Here is an 18,209-nt window from a genome sequence, read left to right as displayed (position 1 = left end):
TAGAACAATTTGGTCCACATTGACTGGAAAAATCAAACTTTTGTTTTATGATACATTTAGTCCCATAGCATTACATATTCCTTATTTGGTTCCTATTATTTTTCCAAGGGAAAGTCACCATCCCTAGAGGAAAATTCTCATAAAGAGGTTGAAATCCACTTTGTCTTTTGATCCTAATCCCAAATCTAAATAATCACAAATAATAAAAATGGAATGCTATGCTACTATATATTTGTATGTTACTACAAATTTACTGAACACCAATTTTGTGCTGGGCATATTATAAAATGAACCAGACCTAAGTTTCTCCATCAAGGAGCTAACATGAAGCTAATAGATATAATGGAAGGTTTATTGAAATAACCAAGGAATCAGCTCAGAGTGCAAAAGTCCATGCCTTCTGCTTGCGGGCTCCCTAAATGAACCTAAGCATTGGTATGATTCCAGGTGGTTCTGCCATAGCCATCACCAATCCTGAAAATGGCTATTTGAGCCTCAATCTCTGGTGCAGAGAGATGTGTTTGTAATGAAACCCTACTCAGTGTGACTGCAACCTCCGCCTCCCAAAACATCCTCTGTCATTTCAATAAGCATCTTTGCCACCGCCTGCCACTCACAACAAACACATAGTTGCCCTAATAAAACAGAGGACTAAAGTCAACTTCTCTTTTCCATGATACATCACCCAGGAACTCAGTACCCTAATTACCATCTATTTTGTGATAAGACCAGTAGCCATACCAATGGTTGAAGTGTTTGTGTTATGAATGGGTGTTGTAAATTTATTTATACCTCCTTACCCAAATCAATGAAAGATTAAATCACAAGTTAACATAACACAAGGTATTGTTTTTCCTGAAATTTAGCAGCAGTGCAGTAATCTGAGGTAAAACACAGGTTTATGTTTTTTCCACTCATGACCTGGTCTTTCTCACTTAGCTGGTTCTGGCCTCTGCCTCCCCTCTAGAGTTTTGCCATCTGAACAAGCTGCTGATTACTCCACTCTACAATCTTACATAAGCACCTCACCTAGGTGGATGTAGGGCCTGCAGGTGGCTCTACAGCAATTTATGGCATCTGTTGAAATCAGCCAGCTTATCCAGTTCAATGGCATGCCACGAGTTCTAAACCCACACACCTTCACAGGGGAATGTGACCATCCACCAAATGGAGGCATCTTTCATCCCCCTCACACAGAATGACAAACTTCACTTCTCCCTGGACCTAGGAACTAACAATAAAATTTGTCTATGTATTTTCTGTGCTGTACTTTCATCTCCATGACTTCTTTATTTTGTAACTGGACGTTTGTACCTCTTCATCCCCTTTATCTATTTTGTCCATGCCCCCCCTTCCCCTCTGCAACCACCAGTTTGTTCTCTCTATTTAAGAGTCTGGCTTTTTGTTTGTTTCTTTGTTCATTTTTGACTTTGCAACCACCTTTTCTGTTCTTTCTGTATCTCAGGGGTCCAGTCTTCTCCTGAGAGCATTGTGGTGTAGCAAAAAGACGCCAATGCCAGTCCAGGTGTCAGAGTGTCAGACACACCTGGGTTGAATCCTGTCTCTGCTACCTACCATCTGCATAACTTAGGAACTGAAACTCTTTCTGAGTTTCAGGTTCCTCACTGGAAAATGAGGATCATGCCTCCCTCACGGAGTTGTTGTATTAATACTATGTGCACAGCAACTTTCATGTAGAGATGTTCAGTCAACGTGGGTGCATGTGCTTTCCTTTGCCGTCTACACCTATCCCTACCACCTGCACCAGCCTACCTGACTTTCGCACACAGGAAACTGCCAGCTTCTGTTCTTTTCCTCTAATCATATTTCCCAGATCCTCTTCCAAACCTGGGTACCCACAACCTCAGCTTGGGAAGCTAGGACCAGAAATGTGTTGCCGGTGGGTCAGTTATCTAGGATGCCAGGTTGCAAAAAGAATTAATTGTGTTAAGATGAAAACAGAGAAGGAGACAAACCATAAGAGACTCTTAACTATAAGAAACAAACTGAGGGTTGCCGGAGGGCAGGTGGGGGGGGATGGGGTAACTGGGTGATAGGAATTAAGGAGTGCACTTGATGGAATGAGCACTGGGTGTTATATCCAACTGATGAATCACGAAATTCTACCTCTGAAACAAATAATACACTATATGTTAAATTGAATTTAAATTTAAAAAATAACTTTTTAAAATAAGTGATAGTATGATGGGTTAAACACTACTGGAGAGGTGGAAAATTGGAGCACAAATGAGTGACTCATTTGTGGAACATAAGAAATAGCAGGGAGATCAGTAGGAGAAGGAAGGGAATAATGAAGGGGAAGTAAACAGAAGGGGGAGTGAACCATGAGAGACTGTGGACTCTGGGAAACAAACTGAGGGTTTCAGAGGGGAGGGGGGTGGGGGGATGGGCTAGCCCTGTGATGGGTATTAAGGAGACCACGTACTGCATGGAGCACTGGGTGTTATATGCAACCAATGAATCATGGAACATTACATCAAAAACTAATGTGGTACTGAATGGTGACTAACATAACATAATAAAAATTTAAAATTAAAAAAAATTGGAGCAAACTTTATAAAAATAAGTTTATGAATATACACCAGGAGCTTTAAAAATGTTCGTATTTAGGATGCAATGATTTCACCTCTAGGGTTTTATCATATTAAAGAAATAATCAGGAGCACCTGGGTGGCTCAGTCCATTAAACATCTGCTTTTGGCTTGGGTCATGATCTCGGGGTCCTGGGATGGAGCCCCATGTCGGGGGGGGGGGGGTCCCTGCTCAGCAGGGAGTCTGCTTCTCCCTCTCCCTCTGCCCCTCCCCCAACTCATTCTCTCTCTCTCTCTCTCTCTCTCTCAAATAAATAGATAAAATCTTTTAAAAAAGAATCAGATGTCTTCAAATATTTGTATTTGGGTGTTTGCTACAGTATGGCAGTAGTGAAAAATTGGAAATAATAAAAATATCCAAGAATAGGACACCAAGATAATGGAGTAAATACTAGGTTGTCATTAAAAATCAGGATATAAAAGAGTTTATAATGACATTGGAAAATTCTCACAATTTGATACAAAATTATTATCAAATTTTAAAATACATATGACCCAGCAATTCCACTTCTGAGCATATACCCAAAGGAGTGAAGGCAGGGACCCAAACATATTGGTAATTCATGTTCATGGCATCATTACTCACAAGAGTCAAAAGGTGGAAGCAGCTCAAGTGTCCATCAACAGATTAATGAATTTTTTTAAAAGGTGGTATATACAAATGCAATGAAATATTATTCAGCCAAAGGAAGAAAATTTGGGGGTGAGGTCTTTTTTTTATTGAAGTATAGTTGGCATGCAATGTCATTAATATGTTTCAGGTGTACTTGAATTGTGACGTGACAATTCTATCCATTACACAGTGTTCGCCACAATAAGTGTAGTCACCATCTCTCCCCTTTTATTATTACAGTATTATTGACTATATTCCCTATGCTGTACTTTTCATCTCTGAGATTTATGTATTTTACAACCAGAAGTTTGCACCTCTTCATCCCCTTTATCTATTTTGCCCATCCTACCTCCCTCTCGCCTCTGGCAACCACCAGTTTGTTCTCTATACTTAAGTATATTTCTGGTTTTTTGTTTTTAATTTGTTTTGGTTGGGTTTGGTTCCACATATAAGTGAAATCACACGGTATTTGTCTTCAAAGGAAGGAAATGTTGACACTTGCCACAACATGAATGAACCTTGAGGGTATTATGCTAAGTGATATAAACCAGTCACGAAAGGACAAGTACCGTATGGTTCCATTTGTATGAGGTACCTAGAATGGTCAAATTCATAGAGACAGAGAGTAAAATAGTGCTTGCCAGGGGCTGTGGGGAGGGAAGAATGGGAAATTAGTGTTTAATGGGTACAGAGTTTCAGTTTGGGAGGATCAAAACTTCTGGAGATGGAGGATGGTGATGGTTGCATGCAGTGTGAATGTACTTAATGCCATTGAACTGGACACTTAAAAATTGTTAAAATGGTAAATTTCATCTTGTATATATTTTATTATATACACATGCATATATATATGTATTTATACAATACACATACAGACACATGTATACATAAGTGAAACACTGAAGGCTATAAACCAAATGTTAGGAGTAAATCGTGAAGTCTGAATCATGAAAATTTTTAAAGATTTTTTATTAATTTATTTGTCAGAGAGATTGAGAGCACAAGCAAGGGGAGAGGTAGGCAGAGGGAGAAGCAGGTTCCCCACTGAGCAAGGAGCCCAATGTGGGAAGGCAGGCACTTTACCGACTGAGCCACTGAGGTGTCCCTGAATCATGAAATTTCACGAGATTTTCACTTTTTTCTTTGTATTTTTCTGCATTTTACAATTTTCCCTTTATAATCAAAAAAAGAAGTGTGTTTCTTTAAATCCATTTGAGCTTCCTGGAACTGGCTTTTGACTTTGGCCAAGGCAGGGGCTGGCCCCACAGGTTGACACCTGTGTGTCCTACTGTGGGAGTTTCTTCTTTCCAGGCCATGCCCTCAACCTTCACAAGGCAGTCTCAGGCTTGCAGAGCTCATAAAGAGTCTCTCTTTCACACACAGCCATTGCTTAGAGGGCATTTATACAGTGTCTTTGAATTTATGGCTGTTTTCATGAGAGATTCTTCACAATGGCTCCAGAAGTTATGTTGGGACCATTCCCCCTGACTTATAGTTAGGAGAGTCATGTTGAGGCTTTGTGTGGCAGCAGCACAATGCAGTGGGAAATATGCCATCAAAGAAGCCAGCCATCAGAACTCTTCAATGTGACCATCAGCAGACAAAACCCCTTGCTATAGGTTCTTACCTACATGGATCAGATGACCAGGACCCTCTCCTTCAAACCAAGCCCATGATGTATTTGCCAAGGGAGTGGCCCACACTCTGAGGGTCACTAGGGGTCATGGCTTCAAATGTGCCTCTAAAGCTGTAGCCAAGATTTGTGTGTAAACTTCATCATATTTCATGTGTGTCCTCAACAGTGCTTAGTAGTCACACATAGTCTTCCAGCCTTGCCTGCCATTCCCAGAAGGGAACCCCAATCATTTGCAACTCACAATTAAACAGAAACTGTGTTTGGAGTACATGACTTACCCTATTTAGAAGCTACCACCAGTTCCCCTTTGCCCTTAGAACAAATTCTAAACAAGGACTTTATTCTGATAAAGATTCGCAAGGCCCTCCCTGGCATGATTTCTGTCCTCTTTTGCCAAACTCAGCTTTTGCTGTGACTTACCCCTGCTTTGCCCTCCTTGATATATCTTATCCCCTGGCTATATCAAGCTTGTAGAAATTCCCTTAATATACCAGGCCCTTTGCATATGCTGGTCCTTCTCCCTCCAGATGGTGAACTTGATACCCTTTAAGACCCAACTCATATATACTAAACATTATCACTCCCTTACAAGGTGACTAACAGTGTTCTAAATGTCTTACCTATAATAACTGATTTTTTTTTTACGCACCAGGTCCTGAACAAGTTTTTCTTTTTTCTGTTGCCTAATTTCCCTATTTTCCTGCCTGTTTTCTTGACATAGTCTTTAGTCTTCTGATCAATAATATAAACCACTAGATATCCTTCCTATAAAATGCTATTCTGCTTATGTAAGGCAGAGGTGATGACTGCTGCCTATAGCCAATAATCTTATTTTATAATACATCCATCTAGTTAGCTACTATTGGGTGTCACTAAATTCCAGGCACTGTGCTGGTGTAGACAGGCAAGTGGAACAAAGGGCTTCAATTGGGCTCTTGAGGAGCTCAATATGTGTGAGAAAAAAACAAGGACAAATGAACAATAATGCGAGGTAATTAAAGGTAGAAGGTGAATACCTATGAAAGTATAACTTAGCTCTAATGGGAAGACAGATGTGGAGTCTGAGAAAGTTTCACAGGAGATGACATCTGAAGAGACAACACAGCGTCAGTGCTGAAAGTGAAAGTGGGCTCTGGAGCCAGGTGGCCTAGGTTAAAATTCTGCATCTTCCACACATTGGATATGTAATCTTGGCCAAGTTAGCTAATGCCTTGGCCCTCAATTTCCTCATCTATATGAGTGGCAATAAGAATATATACTTAGTAGTTATCTCTGCAGCCAGCTTAATCCCCAGGGTCTGTCTGTTGGAATGTGTTCCCAGGACTGTTCCATCACAACCTGCTTTCTCACCAACTTCAGCTTGCAGTGAAGAGCCATCTGTCTCAAGCCCAAGCCTCAACTCCAGTTGCAAATTTATTGACCAAGTCCTTCCCCTAGCTGGAAGGGTCATTCTTTCAGTCCTTGACCTGGAATGTGTCTCAGCCCTTCCTTGCTCTTTCCAACTTGACTTGTACTTTAAGGTTGCGCTAACACATCAGGCTTAGCATTCTTATTCACTGAAAAAGAAAAATCCCTCTCTGAGTCCAAGATCCATTCTCTGAACCTATTCTGAATTGTTCTCTCTGGAGACACCAACCTTGGGTTTTATCCTTCTAGATTCTCCCTAAAGGCATCCTAATTTAACTTAACCAAGCAGCCTAGTATAGTAAAAATTTCTAGTCTCTTAGTGTCAGAATTATCTGGGTTCAAATCACAGTTTCACCTCTGGCTATGAGACCACAGGCAAGTCCCCTACCTCTTTAAGCCTTTAAATCTATTTTGTAGTGCTATTTCAATGTCTAAATAAGGAAGACGTGTAACAAAACTCTGGTTGAGTCCCTCCCTTGATTTGTTCCTTTTATTTTCTGTATTCCCATTTTAATTTTTTATTTAAATTCAATTAACCAGGGTATATTACATCATTAGTTTTTTTTAATGTTTTTTTATTACATTATGTTAGTCACCATACAGTACATCCCTGGTTTCTGATGCAAGGTTCGATGATTCATTAGTTGCACATCATTAGTTTTTTATATAATGTTCAATGCTTCATGAGTTAAGTGTAATTCCCATTTTTAAATTTCTTCTGATGGTCACATCTACAGCCATTTATATTTCTGCTTATTGTCCCAATTTCTCTTTCAACTTTTTCTTCTAAAAGTTCTGTCTTGCAGGAATTATACTTGTGAGTTTCTGATGCTACTTCCTTGGTCATACTTGCATAAAAGCCATGTTCTTTATTCATTTCATTTGAACTCAATAAAATTATTTTCATTCCTAATTTAAATGTACATCATGATTATTCTATTGTGCTGAAAAGTTATGTCACTGGACTTCAGCAGGACATTTGACAAGATCTCTTGCAATATCCTTGTGGACAAGTTAGAGGAATCTCAGAAGTATAAACAATTATATAATTGCCAAGATTAAAGGTGGTTACTGGTGAAATAGTATCTTTCTTTTTTATTATTATTATTATGTTCAGTTAGCCACTGTATAGTACATCAATAGTTTTTGTTACTGTTCAATGATTCATTAGTTATGTATAACACCCAGTACTCATCACAGCACATGCCCTCCTTAATACACCCTCCCCCCTGAAATTCTCAGTTTGTTTTCCCAAGTCCATAGTCTTTCATGATTCAACTCCCTCTCTGATTTTTCCCCCTTTGGATTTCTCTTCCTTCCCCCATTGTCCTCCGTGCTATTGCTTATGTTCCATATATGAATGTAACCATAAGATAATTGTCATTCTCTGCTTGACTTACTTCACTTAACACTTAACATAATCCCCTCCTCTTCCATCCATGTTGATGCAAATGGTAGGTATTCATCCTTCCTAATGGCTGAGTAATATTCCATTGTGTATATGGACCACATCTTCTTTATCCATTTATCTGTTGAAGAGCAACTCGGCTCCTTCCACAGTTTGGCTGTTGTGGGCATTGCTGCTATGAACCTTGGGGTGCATGTGCCCCTTCTTTTCACTACATCTGTATCTTTGGGTAAATACCTAGTAATGAAATTGCTGGGTCATAGTGTAGCTCTATTCTTAACATCTTGAGGAACCTCCATACTGTTTTCCAGAGTGGCTGTACCAGCTTGAATTCCCAACCAGTGTAAGAGGGATCCCCTTTCTCCACACCCTCGTCAACATTTGTTGTTTCTTGCTTTGATAATTTTTGCCATTCTAACTAGTATAAGGTGGTATCTAATTGTGGTTTTGATTTGTATTTCCCTGATGGCTAGTGATGTTGAGCATCTTTTCATGTGTCTGTTAGCCATTTGTGTGTCTTCTTTGGTGAAGTGTTTTTTCATGTTTTCTGCCCATTTTTTGACTTGATTGTTTTTTATGTGTTGAGTTTGAGAAGTTCTTTATAGATCTTGGATATCAGCCCTTTATCTTTTATGTCATTTGCAAGTATCTTCTCCCATTCTGTGGGCTGCCTTTTAGTTTTGTTGACTGTTTCTTTTGCTGTGCAGAAGCTTTTTATCTTAATGAAGTCCCAAAAGTTCATTTTTGCTTTTGTTTCCTTTGCTTTTGGAGACATGTCTGAAAGAAGTTACTATGGCCGAGGTCAAAGAGGTTACTGCCTGTGTTCTCCTCTAGGATTTTGATGGATTACTGTCTCACATGGAGGTCTTTCATCCATTTTGAGTTTATATTTGTGTGTGGTATAAGCGAATCCATTCACAATAGCAACAAAAACCACAAGATATCGGGAATAAATCTAAAGTAGTAAAGGATCTATACTCTAGAAACTACGGAACACTTATGAAAGAAATTGAGGAAGACACAAAAAGATGGAAAAACATTCCATGCTCATGGATTGGAAGAATAAACATTGTTAAAATGTCTATCCTGCCCAGAGCAATTTACACTTTCAATGCCATCCCTATTAAAATACCATTGGCATTTTTCAAAGAGGTGGAACAAACAATCCTAAAATTTGTATGGAACCAGAAAAGATCCCAAATCACCAAGGGAATGATGAAAAAGAAAAACAAAACTGGGGGTATCACATTGTTTGACTTCAAGCTATATTACAAAGCTGTGATCACCGAGACAGCATGGTATTGGCACAAAAACAGACACATAGACCAATGGAACAGAATAGAGACTCCACAAATGGACCCTAACCTCTATGGTTAACTAATCTTTGACAAATCAGGAAAAAATATCCAATGGAAAAAAGACAGTCTCTTCAATAAGTGTTGCTGGGAAAATTGGACAGCTACATAAAGAAGAATGGGATAGGCTGGTGATGGTATTAAGGAGGGCACGTATTGCATGGTGCACTGGGTGTTATACGCAACTAATGAATCATGGAACTTTACATCAAAAACTAGGGATGTACTGTATGGTGACTAACATAATATAATAAAAATATTATTTAAAAAAAGAATGAAATAGTATCATCTTTCTTAAGGAAGCTTATGTATCATGGTAGCATTCTATCCACATCCTATTCTAGTTAACATTTTTATTAGTTATTTGGATGCTAATTTCTAAAACAGATTTGTCAGATTTGCAGATGACAGAAAGCTGAAAAAGATGAAAAACATCTTCAAGTCAGAATTAGTTTCAAAAAATTATATTTGCAGGTTATATTGGTGGCTGAATAAAACAAGAAGTTTAAAGGGGCAAATGTAAAGTTCTTTCCTTGAGTCCAAAAACCCAAGAGCACAAGTGTAGGATAAGACCAAATTGGTTGACCAGTAGTCCCTCTCCTACAAGTCAACTCAGTATGATTTAATATTGTTACATAATTGCCAAAAAATTGATAAATCATAGGATAAATATGTCTAGTTTTATAAGAAGGGAGGTAATGGTCTATTTTATGTAGCTAGACTACACATTTTGAATTGAATTTAGCTAAGGATGACACATTTTAAGAAAGATAATTGTAGGGGCACCTGGGTAGCGCAGTCGTTAAGCGGCTGCCTTCGGCTCAGGGCGTGATCCCGGCGTTCCGGGATCGAGTCCCACGTCAGGCTCCTCGGCTGGGAGCCTGCTTCTCCCTCTCCCACTCCCCTGCTGTGTTCCCTCTCTCACTGGCTGTCTCTCTGTCACATAAATAAATAAAATCTTTAAAAAAAAAGAAAGATAATTGTAAGCTGAAGTGCATTTAACAAGGAAATTAGTAGGATTTTAAACCATGTCATAAAAGGAATGTTTGAGGAAGCAGAGATTTTTAGACTGCACAGAAGAATCTAAAAGTTCTAAGGGAACAGGGCAATAGTAGGATGCAGAAGGTATAAGACAGATTTTCATCTCAAGGAGCTCATATTTTAGGTAATTACTGTCATAATAGAAGCAGATTCAAGGGGCACCTGGGTGGCTTAGTCAGTTAAACATCTACCTTCAGCTTGGGTCATGATCCCAGGGTCCTGGGATCAAGCCCCACATTGGGCTCCCTGTTCCACGGGGAGCCTGCTTCTCCCTCTGCCTCTGCCCCCCTCTCTCTCTGTTTCTCATGAATAAGTTAAAATATTTTTTTAAATAAGAAAAAGATTCAGAATGGGGAAGAAATGACTCATTTTGCCTGGAGGAGTCAGGAAAGTTTTCATGAAGGGTCAGAGGCTGAAAATGAATCTCAAGGAATATTACTCAGCATCAGAAAGGATGAATACCTGCATTTGCATCAACATGGATGGAACTGAAGGGTATTACACTAAGTAAAGTAAGTCAAGCAGAGAAAGACAATTATCATATGGTTTCACTCATATGTGGAATATAAGGAATAGCGCAGAGGACTGTAGGGGAAGAGAGGGAAAACTGAATGGGGAGAAATCAGAGAGGGAGACAAACCATGAGAGACTCTGGACTCTGGGAAACAAACTGAGGGTTACAGAAGGGAGGGGAGGTGGGGGAATGGGGTAACCAGGTGATGGGTATAAAGGAGGGCACATGATGTGATGAACACTGGGTGTTATATGCAACTAATGAATCATTGAACACTACATAAAAAACTACTGATGTACCATATGTTGGCTAACTGAACATAAAAAAATCTTCAGGATAAAAAGAAAAAAAAGAAAATGAATCTTAAAAAATAATGAAGAGTATTTTACCACCAGCAGGGCTGGTCATTTGAGGAAAGGGGAACAACACACACATAAACTCCCAGGACAGGGGTTAAAGCATTGGGTTAAGAATAAAGGGGAGGTAAGAAAGTGACAATAGCAAGTACCAAAATTATATTCCAGGTTTCTGCCTAAATGTCATTTCCTCAAAGAAGCTTTTCCTGGCTCTGGTCCCCAATCTAAATTAGATATCCCTGTTATACTGTCTCCTAATGCTCTCTGCTTATCTCTATAGAATTCACAGTTCATATTTTATATTTATTTGTGTACTGTTTAGTATCAGTTTGCCTGATGTACTGCATACTCTGTAAGGGCATCAGGACTGTGCCTGGCTTATGATAGACAATAAATATATGTTGAATGACATACATAAAGAAAAAGTTAAAGCAGATTATGAAAAGTGCTATACTGTATATACACATGCCTCAGGAGACAAGGAGTATTTGGACTAATATTTGAACTATTTGAGTCTTACAGAAGACAGATAATACAGGAAGGGAATTAAGGCCAGCAAATAAACCCAGGGACAAGGATTTCTTCTTAAGCAAGTGAAAAATTATTTACTTCCCTCTTGGCAACATTCTGCCAGAAAGATCTTAGTCATATGCCAACCACCAGCCTCAAGAAAGACTGGGAAATGTAGTCCCAAAGGAGTCTGGCCAGCCACATCCTAGCTACTATTGTGTGGAAAAGGGAGAAAATGGATTCTGCTAGACTGCTATTAATCTTTTCAACAGGCATCAACATATACTAAATGGACATCACAATTTCCCTGTTTCAATTTTCTCTTCTTCCTATAGGTCTTCTCTCTGTGCATTACAATTCATCCCATTGCATGTACCAGAAACCCAAGAATCATCCTAAATTCTACTCTCTCACTTCCCAGAGTGAGAAAATTCCCGTCAAATTCTGTCAAATCTAGTGTCTAAATATTTCCTTGAACCATGCCTTTTCCATTTCCACTGCCACTGCTTTTCTTACATGGATTTCTGAAAAAGCTTTTTTTAAAAAAATCTTTATTTTTTTTTATTTGAGAGAGAGAGAGAATGAGTGGGGGAAGGGCAGAGGGAGAAGGAGAAGTAGACTCCCTGCTAAGCAGGAAGCCCAGTACAAGAACTGAAGGAGCTCATCACCACTACACCTGCATTACTACAAGTGCTAAAGAGAGTTCTTCAGAGTGAAACAAAACAATGCTAAACAGATACATGAAAGCATATTAAAGTATAAATTTCACTGGTAAAGGTCAGTATATAGATAGGCAAATACAGAATAACATAGTACTTTAACAGTGGTGCATAAATCATGTTTAACTCTAGTATGAAAGGTAAAAGACAAAAATATTAAGAAAAACTAACCACAAAAATTGGTTGATGGATACACAATACAAAAAGAAGAAAATTTTGAGATCAGTAACATAGTGTATGTGGTGGCAGAGAAGTGGTAAAATTGTGAAGGTTTTGTATGTGATTGAATTTAGGTTGTTATCAGTTCAAAGAGACTATTAGAACAATAAAAAGTGTTATTCAAGTCTCATGGTAACTACAAAGAGAAAACCTAGAACCAATACAAAAAAGATAAAGAGAAAAGAATCAAAGTATATCACTACATGCACCCCAATGTTTATAGCAGCAATGTCCACAATAGCCAAAATATGGAAAGAACCCAGATGTCCATCAACAGATGAATGGATGAAGAAGGTGGGGGGGAATATTAGCCATCAAAAAGAATGAAATCTTGCCATTTGCAATGATATGGACAGAACTAGAGTTTATTACGCTAAGTGAAGTAAGTCAGTCAGAGAAAGACAAATACCATATGATTTCACTCATATGTGAAATTTAAGAAACAAAACAGATGAACACAGGGGAAGGGAAGGAAAAATAAAATCAGATAAAAACAGAGAGGGAGACAAACCATAAGAGACTCTTAACTATTGGAAAAAAACTGAAGGTTGCTGGAGGGGAGGTGGGTGGAGGGTGGGTAAGTGGGTGATGGGAATTAAGGAAGGCACTTGATGTAATGAGCACTGGGTGTTATATGCAACTGATGAATCACTAAACTCTACCTCTGAAACTAATAATACACTATACGTTGATTTTAAATTTAAAAATGAAAGTATATAACTACCAAAAAATCATCAAATCATAAAGCAAGACAATCAAATTGGGTTAAGATCAAAGACATGCAATATGTGCCCTCCTCAATACCTATCACCAGCCTATGCATGGTGCACTGGGTGTTATACGCAAGTGATGAATCATGGAACATTGCATCAAGAACTGGGAATGTACTGTATGGTGACTAATATAACAAAATAAACATTATTTAGAAAAAGATCAAAGACATGGATAAGAATACGTCATAAAAACTGTACAGATAAAGAAGAGGAATTCAGGTGGAACACAGGGGAATACAATCCTTAAAGTGTGCATGAAGGAAAGAAGACAATATCACAGTGAAGTGTGAAAGAATAATAAGAGAAGTAGAGAATAGTGTTATATTACAGAAGCCAAGAGAGGAGATAGTATCAACAATGGGGCTGTCAAATGTTCAAATGGTACAGAGAGACCAAGAAAATGTCAAGAACAAAAATGGCCTTAGAGTTTAGCAATTATGGTGACCTTGATTTTAATATTAGAGTGGTGTGTGAATCAAACTCATACTAAAATGAATGTAATAAAATTAGGAAAGGAGGAGAAAGACTCCAGGGGAGACTACTCTTTCATGAAGCTTCACTCTGCAAGAAAATAAAGAAATAGAATGAGGTCAAGGAAGAAATGTTTTTAAGATGACAGAGACTTGAGCATTTTTTATGCTCAGGAGAATAAGGAGCTACACAGATAAACAAAAACAGACAAAAAAATAATGTTAGAGTGGAGGTGGAGTTGAATGATTTCCTGCGTGTGTAGACAACAGGAGGGTGTAGATGCTAAGACAGGTCCCAAATAGGGATTCTGAGCAGTAAGTGTGGTATAATGATGCCGGTCAAAATGCAGAGGGCACTGGTAGAACAGTTGGTTGATTACTCTCTTCATCCTTGCATTCTTGGAGGTTTTACACCATGTCTGCCACACTGTCTACTGTAAACTTGACACCATCACCACCACCATGCCTTTCTAAGTTTAAGAACTACATTTTCCAGAACCTCTTCCTATACAAATTGCAATTATAGTTTGCCAATGAACAGGATTTGTGTGAAATTTGTGAAGTGGGAGCAAAGAGGGAGCCATTATTACTAGGAGGTCAAGGTGGCCACACATGATAGCTTCTAGAATTTCCCCACTTTTCTCCAGTCTTTGACTTTTTCTCCAGTCCTTGGAAGACTTTCATTCTCTCAGCTCCTCCCACAGTCTCATAATCCCTAATTCCTATACTAAGACTCTTATTCCCATAATACTCACAGTGGCTCTCTTTTCCTAGTCAAAACCAGATGGGTACACCAAGCCTTGTGTTAACAACACTATCCCCACCCTCTTTGAGAGGAAAAAAAGAAACATCTAATTATTCTGACCTTCATTCAACTCTATTTTCATTGGCCTTGTCATTTGGGAAAATAGCTGGGAACACCTCAGACTCAATTGCCTTGGATTCTTGAATCCTGTCACCCTAAAATACTTCCTGCATTCTTGAGAGCAGACTTCTTGGGTGCCAATCATTCCCACAGTGCTCCTGCATAATTGGATGCTGTCATCTAAGACAAAACTCTTGCATTCTTGGCAGTGCTCATTAACGTGGGACCAGGGAGAAGGTATGGGAGTGTAATACATCAAGGGCTGACCCTGGATCCTCTTTAACACCTTTCTAAGAAGTGATTCATCATGATCATACTCAGTCACTTGTTTAGAGAACAAGAAGATTCTTTACTGCACTATTAGGAATCCCATGCCTCAGGTAGTGCTGGCTCCAAAGCCAGCTGTATACACAGTTTAGCAAATTATTAGGATGTGACAGAGTTTAAAGATCCACCTTTACCTGGCCTAACAGTAAGTCCAGTAAGTTTAGGGCACACAGTGAGGGCCTAATTTACTTGAGTTCTACAGAACCTGGGTTTCTAAATCTTCTCTGGCAGTTGGTTTTCTTTCTCTTATTCCAAGTAGAGAGGCTGTCTACTGTTGTGACTCTGAAGCCAGACTACCTGAAGTGAAATCCTTACTTGATTTGGGGAAAGTTGCCTAACTTCTCTGTAACTCACCTGTAAAAGAAGGATAATAGTAGGGAGGATTAAAGAAATACTATATTTCAAGTGCTCAATATATTCCTGGCACATAATAAGCACATAGTAATGATAACTTTATTAACTGCACTAAAATCTGATTTCTCTTCCTAATCATTCTTTTATTGCAATTACATCAATTTTATCACAAATATGGAGCAGATGAGGATGCTTTAGTCTAGGCTTGGCAGGCATACTCTCTATCTTGTCCTTCACCTAATTTATAATACATCTGAAATAACTTTTTTATTTGTGCCTGGTCAAGTTTACAGGTTGGCCTAGCTTATACCTCAAAACTTTCCTACCTGACTACTGTTTTATCGTATAAGATCTTGCCCCCACCGCTTTCTAACCTCATCCTCTATGTGTCTCCCTGTTTACTCCATTCCAGCCACACTAGTTCCTTTCTGTCTCTTAAATATACCAAATAGCTCCTACCACAGGGAGCTATTTGTTCTTGTTCTATCCATGAAGCTCCTCTACTGGGAGCATGTCTTTAGTCCTCATTACCTTCTTGCCTTCACCCATATGTCACTTTCTAAGTTAGCCCTTTCCTGAACACCTTATACAAAATGCCCCCCAACTCCCACTCTTCCTTATCCTGCTTTATTTTTCTCCATAGTACTTTTCACCATCTCTCATATCATATGTTTACTCATTTATTGTCTATTCCTCCCCGCTCCAGTTCCCAGTGGAACTTCCCTGCCCACTGGTAAAGACACTTTACCCCTTGCACTAAGAGCACATTAGGATATGTCCTGGTACAGTTGTCCAGACTTCTCTAATTCCAACTTTTTAAAATCAATTATAACTTTTTAAAAAGTGCTGAAATAGGTCAGTCTTCCCAAACAAGGAAAAATGATATTTTATTGTCTTATGAATAAATTGTCTAGTGCAGTCACTATTTTATCTTTTGCCAATAGTTAAACAAGAGGCAGGAGGAATACAGAGAAAGAAAGTGGTAAATATTAAGGGAAATTAAAAAGACTATTTGCATGTGTGTATAAAAAATGATAGGAATAAGGAATATTGATCAGCAGATATCTAGAGTTGAGATATTGCATTTCTTCACTTATGTCTAAATTGAGAGCTGTAACACACTGGGTTGTGTTTCAGAAAGACTCCATGTTGGCCCCTGAAAAATCCTTATCATAGTGGAATGTTCCTTCTCTACTGAGTTAATCTCACCACTGGATTAAATTAAATACATACTGAGGTAATCTCTCTGATGGAGACAAGAAACAAATCTCATTCCGGAGTTCACAAAGCCTCAGACAAAGATCATGAAGTCACATTTTTTTATATGATGTTTGGTGGGGGAGTTTTTTTGTTTTTTATAAAAAAAAATTTTTAGCCACTGGTTACCTGATATAATTTTTTAAAAAATAATAATCAAATCAAATCAAAGAGATAAAAAATAAAATAATGATGGGGCGCCTGGGTGGCACAGCGGTTAAGCGTCTGCCTTCGGCTCAGGGCGTGATCCCGGCGTTATGGGATCGAGCCCCACATCAGGCTCCTCTGCTATGAGCCTGCTTCTTCCTCTCCCACTCCCCCTGCTTGTGTTCCCTCTCTCGCTGGCTGTCTCTATCTCTGTCGAATAAATAAATAAAATCTTTAAAAAAAAAATAAAAAAAAATAAAATAATGAAATAAATAAAATTACTTTTTATTTTGAAATAAGTATATATTCACAAGAAGTTGCAAAAATATACAGTTTCCCTGTACCCTTTGTCAGTTTTCTCCCGCTTGACCTTTTTTTTTTCAATGTTTCAACTTTTTAGAAAAAATAATTAAAAAATGCATTTTAATAGACATCGCCAGGTAATTCTTATGTAGCTAGTCCTTGGATAATATTCTGTGAAACATTGCTTTAGAGCTCACAGGCTACAAAAAAATCATTTGTTTCTCTATCCTGTCAAAAAAATAAATAAAATTAATTAATTAATTCTACTTAGTTAACATCTAGTGTAATATTAGTTTCAGGAGTAGAATTTAGTGATTCATCATTCACACATAGCACCCAGTACTCATCCAATACCCATCCACTCACCAACCTCCCCTCAGCAACCCTCACTTTGTTCTCTATAGTTAAGAGTCTCTTATGGTTTGCCTCCCTCTCATTTATTTCCTTGCCCCTATTACATCCGTTTTGTTTCTAAAATTTCACATATGAGTGAAATCACATGGTACTTATCTTTCTCTGACTTATTTTGCTTAGTATAATATACTCTAGCTCCATCAACATGCTGCAAATGGAAAGATTTCATTCACTTTTATGGCTAAGTAATATTCCATTGTATATATACCACATCTTCTTTATCTGTTCCTCAGTCAATGGACATTTGGACTCTTTCCATAATTTAGCTATTATAAATAATTCTGCTATAAAGATTGGGGTGCAAGTAGCCCTTGAAATCAGTATTTTTGTATCTTTTCAAAATACCTAGAAGTGTAATTACTGCGTCATAGGGTAGTTTTCTTTTTAAATTTTTGAGGAAACTCCATACTGTTTTGCAGAGTGGCTGCACCAATTTGCACTCCCACCAACTGTGTAAGAGCATTCCCCTTTCTCTGCATCCTCACCAACACCTGTTGTTTCTTGTATTGTTAATTTTAGCACTTCTGATAGGCGGGAGGTGGTACCTTATTGTATTTTTTATTTGTATTTTCCTGATGATGTAGAGCATTTTTCATGTTTCTGTTATCTATTTATATGTCCCCCTTGTAAAAATGTCTATTTATATCTTCTGCCCATTCTTTTTATTTTTTTTTAATTTTTTTAAAGTTCCATGACTCATTACTTGAGTATAACACCCAGTGCACCATGCCATACGTGCCCTCCTTACTACCCATCACCAGCCTATCCCAATTCCCCCCCTTCCCTCTGAAGCCTTCAGTTTGTTTCTCATAGTCCATAGTCTCTCATGTTTCATTCCCCCTTCTGATTACCCCCTCCTTTCTTTATCCCTTTCTTCCCCTACCGATCATCCTAGTTCTTATGTTCCAT

The sequence above is a fragment of the Ailuropoda melanoleuca genome, chromosome 2 (genome assembly GCF_002007445.2).
Source record: "Ailuropoda melanoleuca isolate Jingjing chromosome 2, ASM200744v2, whole genome shotgun sequence".
Lineage (NCBI taxonomy): Eukaryota > Metazoa > Chordata > Mammalia > Carnivora > Ursidae > Ailuropoda > Ailuropoda melanoleuca.
Note: the sequence above shows the minus strand (reverse complement) of the source record.